The sequence below is a fragment of the Pelecanus crispus genome, chromosome 3 (genome assembly GCF_030463565.1).
Source record: "Pelecanus crispus isolate bPelCri1 chromosome 3, bPelCri1.pri, whole genome shotgun sequence".
Classification (NCBI taxonomy): Eukaryota; Metazoa; Chordata; class Aves; order Pelecaniformes; family Pelecanidae; genus Pelecanus; species Pelecanus crispus.
In genome coordinates this window covers 11,161,236-11,168,832 of record NC_134645.1, presented here as the reverse complement: position 1 = coordinate 11,168,832, position 7,597 = coordinate 11,161,236, and positions in this window count along the sequence as shown.

The window sequence follows — 7,597 nt, the reverse complement described above, 5'->3', positions numbered from 1 at the left end:
CAGTGGCTATGCCAAATGCGTGCCAGCTTAGATACAGGTAGACAGGATTTTAATAGCAAAAAAATAAAATAAAGCCCCTGATCCAAATCTTTATTCTGTCACTGTGCATTCTTAGGGGGAAAAAAAAAAAAATCAGACTTTACCTCTGCTTAGTAATAATTCATGTTCCCCACTTCCTCCCCTTTGGCTTACTTTGCCTGACATGGCTTTTGTGTGGAAAGGACTAAATACAGCTCGGTCGACATTTGCTAGTCAGCTTTTTCAATAGTGAATTCCTCCCTGCGGGCACTTCATCTATTTTCCACAAACAAGCTTCATTAGCTGTTTCAATACTGTGAAAAATCAAGTTTGGGGTTTTTTGTTGTTTTGATTTTTTTGTTGGTGTGTTGTGTTTTGGGTTTTTTTTTAAATCCAGACATATCTCTTCCTGTGTTCTAGCAACCAGGAGAACGGTGTTAGAAAAAATTGGTTTGGACCTTTTCAGCAAATATGAAAAATCTAAACTATAATTTTGCTTTATTTGAGCCCTGCCATGTGATACTTGTTCCTCCCTAATGGGTTGGTTTGTTGTCCTGGTGGTATAAGCCACTGTCACTTTGCCATTATAGGCCTCAAGAAAAAAAAACCCAAAACTTCCATTGCTAATTTTGCCTCTTACCTTCACTGCATTACAACATTAAGGTCAGCTTTAAGTAATATCATCCAGGTAAATAGCTTACCTTTCTGTAAGCTGTTGGTGCAGCCTGTTGTCAGAGCTAACAACTGCATAAAACAAGATCGCAGTGCACATCTGCTTATTGCCTAGACAGCTGGAGAAGGGCTTCTTACCTTCCTTGTGCCTTGTTCTGAGTTCTGCTCTGGTGCTGCTGAAACGAGGAGAAGTTCAGGGAGGAGAGGAAGTGTGGGGCTTTGCTTCTCAGTTGGGTTTTTTTTTCCCCCCGCTTTGAAAGCAATTCCTTAACATTAAAGATTAAGGAAACAGTTTCTGTTCTGGGTGACGAGTAAAGCATATTAAGAGTCTTAGCAGACACTTGGGATGATGCTAAGGGGCATCTTCCAACTGCAGAACTTGTGTTCATTCCCATACCTTTTTTTTAAAAAAAAAAAAAATAATCTCTGTTCCCCAAAGCCTAGGAATGGTAATTAAATTGTAGCTGCAGGAATAATGACAGATACGGGGCCCCTTGCCTACACCTTTTCATCACCGCGCCCATCTCCCATCTGTTTTTTGTTTGCCCTAAAGCTTAAGTGGTTTCAAGATCCTCCTCTTGCACGCATGTTCTCACCATGTGCCCATTTTAAATCTCTCCAGGTATTTTAACGAATTAATTAATTGCCAGCTGCTGACCTCAACACAAGTACATCCTGTAAGTCCTGACTTGCATCAGGCGCTTTTCTTAGCACAGCAGCCCTTCTGGGGGCTGCTCCAAATCTAAACCTTTGCGTTGTCCAATAACTTTCCATTCTAAACCACTCTGTGTAACCCTGATGTTGGCTTTCCCTGCCAAAGCAGGAAAGGCAAGGATGGCATTAAGGACATGAAAGGCAGTATTTCGGGAAGCACCCAACCACATAATCTCCTTGGAATATTTTAGGGTTTTCCCATTGTAGTGGGTATCAACACGACTTCAAACTACCATGGGGCAAGTCCAGTAAGAGCAGGTGGGATTTACATTAGCACCTGTAATACTGGTAGATTGTCCCCTCTAAGATAAACTCTTCTCGTAACGGGGGTGCTAGTGCTTCCCATAGCGTTACTGGGTAATAACCTGCAACACGAGCCTTTGAAATGTGGTCAGTGCTGGAATCCATGTAGTACCATGTGAGAACAAAACGCTGTAACGATAATTGCTCATTATCTAATTATACAAGAACTTACAGCCCTGGAGGGTGAACAACTAATTAAATGGTTATCCACTTTTAAAATGGCAACAAAGAAATGAGGAATATTCATTCTTCTGGCTCTTGTTCCTGCTATTACTGTCAGCAAAGTCACGTGTTCCTTGAAAGGTGAATGGGGCAGTCCAGGTCGGACAGACCTCTCCCCATCTGGATGCTCTGAATGCTGCAAGGGGCTACTGAGGCAGGGAACTTGGTTTTAGGAGAGTAGACTGCTTACTCAAAAGCAACTCAACTTTCAAGCTGCAACTCAAAATTAAAGAGGATTGACTGACCCAGGTTATCCAGGAAGGCAGCCGATGCTGGCCTTCAGAGCAGTATGGGCCACTTTTTACATTCAAGGATTTGCTTGTGCAGAATTTTAAAGAGAATGTATCTGGAGCACTTTGTCTCTTGGTATGGGTGCAATGTGCTGGGACAGGCCTTGGTTTTACCCCATGTTGGGGCATGCTGTTACCATCTAGAAAGAGAGCTGCCTGTCAAAAAAAAGCAGCGGCATTTCTCTGTATTACAGACTCTGCAGCTTTTGCACCAGCAGTAGTAGAGCGCTGTAAAACTCAGGATGAGTGCTGAATCCACCAGTCATTAGCACCCTAGGCTCTAATTTAACTTTCCCAAAATTACCAGACAGCTTCTACCTCATCTCAAGGCACATGACTTCCTTCAGAGCCCTCATTCCTGCCTCTCAGCATTTGTGCACTATTGTCCCACTTGCATAAATACCAAGCACCTCACTGCTTAAACCAGAGTCCTCCAAATACAAGGGATAGGCCAGCCTTTTCAGAGCAGAGCAAACACCCTGGCCTGCTGTTCTTCACTGTCGTGGGATGAAGGCAGGGTGTAAGCGTGGCCCAGCAGGTATCAGTGGGACAACACACTTCTTGTGTCATAGCAGTGCTCCAGCAAGCAACAGGTGCTGGGCTTCTGTGGGATTTGGAAACGAAGTGTTCTTCTGCCTGTCCTGCCTATGAAACCCAGTAATGTAGGCATTCTCGAAACGTAGGCTGTAAAACAAAACTGTGCAGTTGTGGTGCTCCTTGGTAGCTCACAGCTCACACCTGGGACACGGCAGACCGTGGTTTAGCGTGGTTGGCTTTGGAGTGGGCCGCAAAGCCCAGATATCTACCCCACCAGAAAAGCCCCCTTCAAACATAACCACCAAACACAGAAGGCAGAATTTGTGCCCTTTCCAGACCCAGGGACTAATCATTTTAATCAGAAGCCATAATTGGGGCTGGGAATGAAATTTCGGCGAGCGCAGCGACACCCAGGCAGTTTCTGGGGAGCAGCTGATGCGCTCTTGTCCACATTCTTGCAGTAACAGGGGTGTGTACATTTTTGGGTTGCTGTTGATTACAGAGCTGTTAGCTGGATGTCTTTTATATTCAAGCTGGCTTTTCCCCCCACTTTCCCCAAATACATGGTGCAAGTTTCTGCTGTTAAAGGGGGGGGGGTGGGGGTGGTACTAACTTGGGAGGTAGGTTGGTCCCTTATAAATCAGAATGCTTGCTATTTTTGGAGGTTTTCTTAAGGAGTGGAGTGGGTCAGAAGGAAGTGACTCCTTTTTTTTTTTTAATTCCCCATCCCCCCTGACATTGTAACACAGTTGTTGCTTTCAAGAATATGCATGGTCTGTTTTCTTCAGACTGTTGGCTCGTCTGGTAAAATAATTAGCTGTTAGGCAGACAGAGGGAAAGGATCACATCTGCACAAGACAGGAAGACCGGGACAGTAGAAAGGGGGAAAAAAAATCCCTGCTTGAATCACAGCTGCCCACCATGCATAGTAACAGAGCTTGCCAAGAATATTCAAATTGATTTAGGGAGAAAAGCTGAGGAAAGCGTTTAACTCCAGCCTTCTTGGATCCGTGACAGTATCTCTATGGGCTGCTCTGCTCCCACTTTGGACCGAAAGAAGGGTTTTCAAGCCGGGTGTTTCACCAGCCATCCTTCCTCCATCCCCCTTCTTCCCCTTTTGCAACAGGAACACAAAACACAGACTAATTTCCAGGCATGAGGCTGTCTGTGAGCAGCTTTCCACACCAAGAAAATAACCAAAGGTGGGAACATTTATTTCATATTGATGGGATTAAGTTGTAATTGGATCATGTAATTAAAACCAAGAGCGAGGCAAATTATTTGTGACTAATTTTGGGCAATGGGAACCTTTTTGCTGCCTGCCATACACTCTGGATTAGTCCCCTTCTCAACAGAAGTGGTCGGCGTGTGCATCGTCTGCAAACCACCTTTTCAAGTGTGCGAATCCAAAATTACTTGCTCAAGAGTTTCCGAGCACACACATCCATTGCCGATTGTCCGCAAGCAGTTGTGAGGGTTTTGCATCAAAAAATAGGAGTAGCAATTAGTTTGGACATGTCATACAACAAATCCCTTTCCCTACTTAAATAAATCTAAATCTGTAAGGATATGCTTATTTAATTATTAAGAAATAGGGTGTTGGGAGTATTTGTTCTCAAAACCTGTTGTCTCTGGGACTGTCTTTTCCTGCAGGAGTCCCAGGCTCAGTCCCAGCAATCTCTTTGAGATAAATCTACAAAAAGATAAATGTAGAAGTGCACAGAACCGTATCCAAATGAAATAAAAGTGCTGTAACGCAGGTGTTTCAATACTTGATTTCAGGTGCCAGTGCTCAGGTTGGAAATCTGGAGCCCTAAACGTCACCTAAGCTGTGGGTGGGCCTTCCTTGCCAGCTGCAGCAGCGAACTCCAGCATTCAGCCGCTCCAAACCTCTGCTCAGCTGCAACCTCCCTTACAACGGGAGGCCTTTGGCACATAAGCTTTTTTCCAGTTAAAACACAAGTTCCCTGGGTACCTAAATGTCTGCTGTAAGGCAGATCTGCTGAGATCCTGACAGCACTGAGCAGCTATGCACTGTGTCCATGCCTAAACCACAACAGGCCTTACCAGCAAAGCGTTCTCCATCAAGCTCGCCTGTGGAGCCAGGCTGGAAGATGTGTGCGCAAGATGTTTTTGGATCAGGTCTCACACAAAAACAGCTGTGGGAGGAAATGGGCCCAGTAGTCAGACCACATTCACCATTAATATTCATTTATGCACAAATACTAACACAATCATAGATGACTTCTAAAGGAATGGGCCTAAATACCTCCAGGAAGAGACAGTTCTGTGCTCTGGACAAATGATTTAGAGGCCACTGAAAGGAAACCCAAACCCTCTTCCTCTATTTCTTGAGAAGGGCCTCTCCTGCAAAGAGTTACTGCCCATCCGTCTCCGTATAACACAGGATTAAGCACCTGAACGGCTTCGAGGGGCCGCAGCAGTGTCCTCAGCCTCTCCTATTTGCCAGGTTTTGGCAGCTCCTCGCACAGAGCTGACCAACTCCTGGGGATCCTCTGCACACCCTCCCACATGCGCCAGCATGAAACGGGGTACCTGACAGCCCCTAGCACTGGCAGCTCTCCCAGGGCTGCAGGAGAGCCACATCCTTGCATAGATTCAGGTCTCCAACTGCTTGGTAGCTCCTGCAGGAGAGATGATCCTCCCCTCCTGCAGCACAGAGCACTAAGCAGGTATCAGATATAAATGTACGCTGCAGAAAGCTCAGATACAGGAGTAAAGCAGGCTGTACGTGTAGTTAGGTGGATATGTTTGAACGGGCATGCTTGTCATTTAGTTATAAAAGGAGGGAAGATTCTGTAAAACAGAATTACATATTTTTAATTTTGAATGTGGTTCATCGGAAGCCTCGATATCACATCCCTGAAGCAGGCAGGATTAAGCACGGCAACTTCCCAAAGAATGACAGAGATCTAGTGCCCCAAACTTACAGCAGTGAGTCAAGTCATCAGCTCATGGCAAGACAGAAATGGAATAAGGAAAATGCAACTCAAGAAAAGAAAAGCAAACAGAATGGGAGAGAGACAGAGGGAAAGAGGGACAACAGAGAGGACCAGGGTAGGTGGAAGGTAGGAAGGCAGGCAATGAGATGGATACCACTGGCTTACTAACCATAGGTTACACTGTCGAGACCACTGTCACAGACACGTTTGCTGGCCCTTGCTGGTGACCATCCAATCAAGCATAGGCCAAGAATGCCCTTCAGAGGACATGGTCTGTCCCTCCTCGTTTTGTGCAAGGTCAGTGTGCAACAGTCGGCGTGCAAATGTGTGGCACTTTTCCCAATGTTTAGAGTAGAGCCGGTGCTCACCCCTGGCCAGACTCCTTCTGAAGTCAATGAAATAAGCTCTAGATGGGATAAGAGAGGTGCTGAACCATACTCTAGGGGTCCAAGGGAAATTTTCACTTGTTCTAGCACTGCATTTTTATTTTAAAGTACTTGATGCATGAAGAATTACACCCTGCTGGAACCAGCTATTTCACAGGGAGCACAGCAAAGATGGAAGTTTGGGTTTTCCTCAAGGACACAGCTCCACTTTGAGGGGCAAAGCCTAGAAAAGTGCACAAGAGGAGACATAGAAACCTTTCTCCCCAAGGTTTGCTCAAGTTCCCTGCTCATGCGGAGAAGTTATTAAAAGGGTAGGGAGTGTAAATCCACTAACACCAGGAATCCATTTTCTTTCAAACCAAATTCCTCTGTGAATCACTGTAAAGGAGCAAACGCACAAGACCAAATCCAAAAACCATGTTGCTGCCTCCTTAGGAGCCTCAGATAGATGGTTAAGCATCACCTTACACTGATGGTCCATCTGACTTCCAATATTTGCACGCACAAGACGATGCCTGCCAACTTCAAGGGAGATACTCATGTGCACAACAGGCAGGATGAAGCCTTAAAACCACTAGTAGTTACACTTTTACTGCCAGAAGCAACATTTTAATCTAAGTATTGGCTCCTGACAGAGGCTGTATTCTGAGGCGCTCCAACATCTTTGCTCCATCTGAATAATTGCAAATGCCTGTCTTTAATCTATTTTCAAGAATTGTTGGGTTTGTTTTTTTTTTTTTTTTTAAGTACAAAAGAAAATGTTTCTGTGTATACATTCATGGCAACAGAGCTACACAGAGACATAAACTAATGGAAGGTCCATATGTCGAGAGAATATCGTATGTAATGAGAACTGCTGCATTTTTGTAAAATGTAATGGGACAGATACGCAGCAGCTGTGGGTTACTCAAGAAGCAGCTAATTTAGCAAGCTGAATTCAAGGATATTTCCCAGATCTCCCAAACAATGAATAGCAGTGTTGTTTAAGATTACCATTATGCCTTACATCCTCCTTTGACTGGAAGCAGGGGGAGGAAGCCTCTATCTGTGCTTCTGGGGCAGAAGTACATGATTAGTGCCTAGCTATCATAGGAAGCCCCAGGGGAGCAAGGGGGTCTGGACTTGAAGGAAGGAAGGAAATTGTGTAGGATAAACAAAAAAGAGCCTCAGGAAAGCAGTCGAGATGGGCAAGACTTGGTGAAAAATAGAAAAGAGAAAGAAAAAAGGAAATGCTGAAGGGATCTATTTGAGTTCTAGCTAATACTAAACTTTAAAACAAAGACATCCTCTTCTAAAACAGCATTAGGAATTTAGCAGGTTTGTATTTCTATACATTTAGGTTTGTTCTAAGGCAAGGTATTACTAATTTCAAATATACAAATAGCAGAATTTTTAAGGCTTGATTGCCCTTAGATTTTATTTTTCCAGGGATTTTACTCCTCCTCCCCACTAAAAAAAAGGAAGATACAGACAACCTGGATGTGGCAGATGC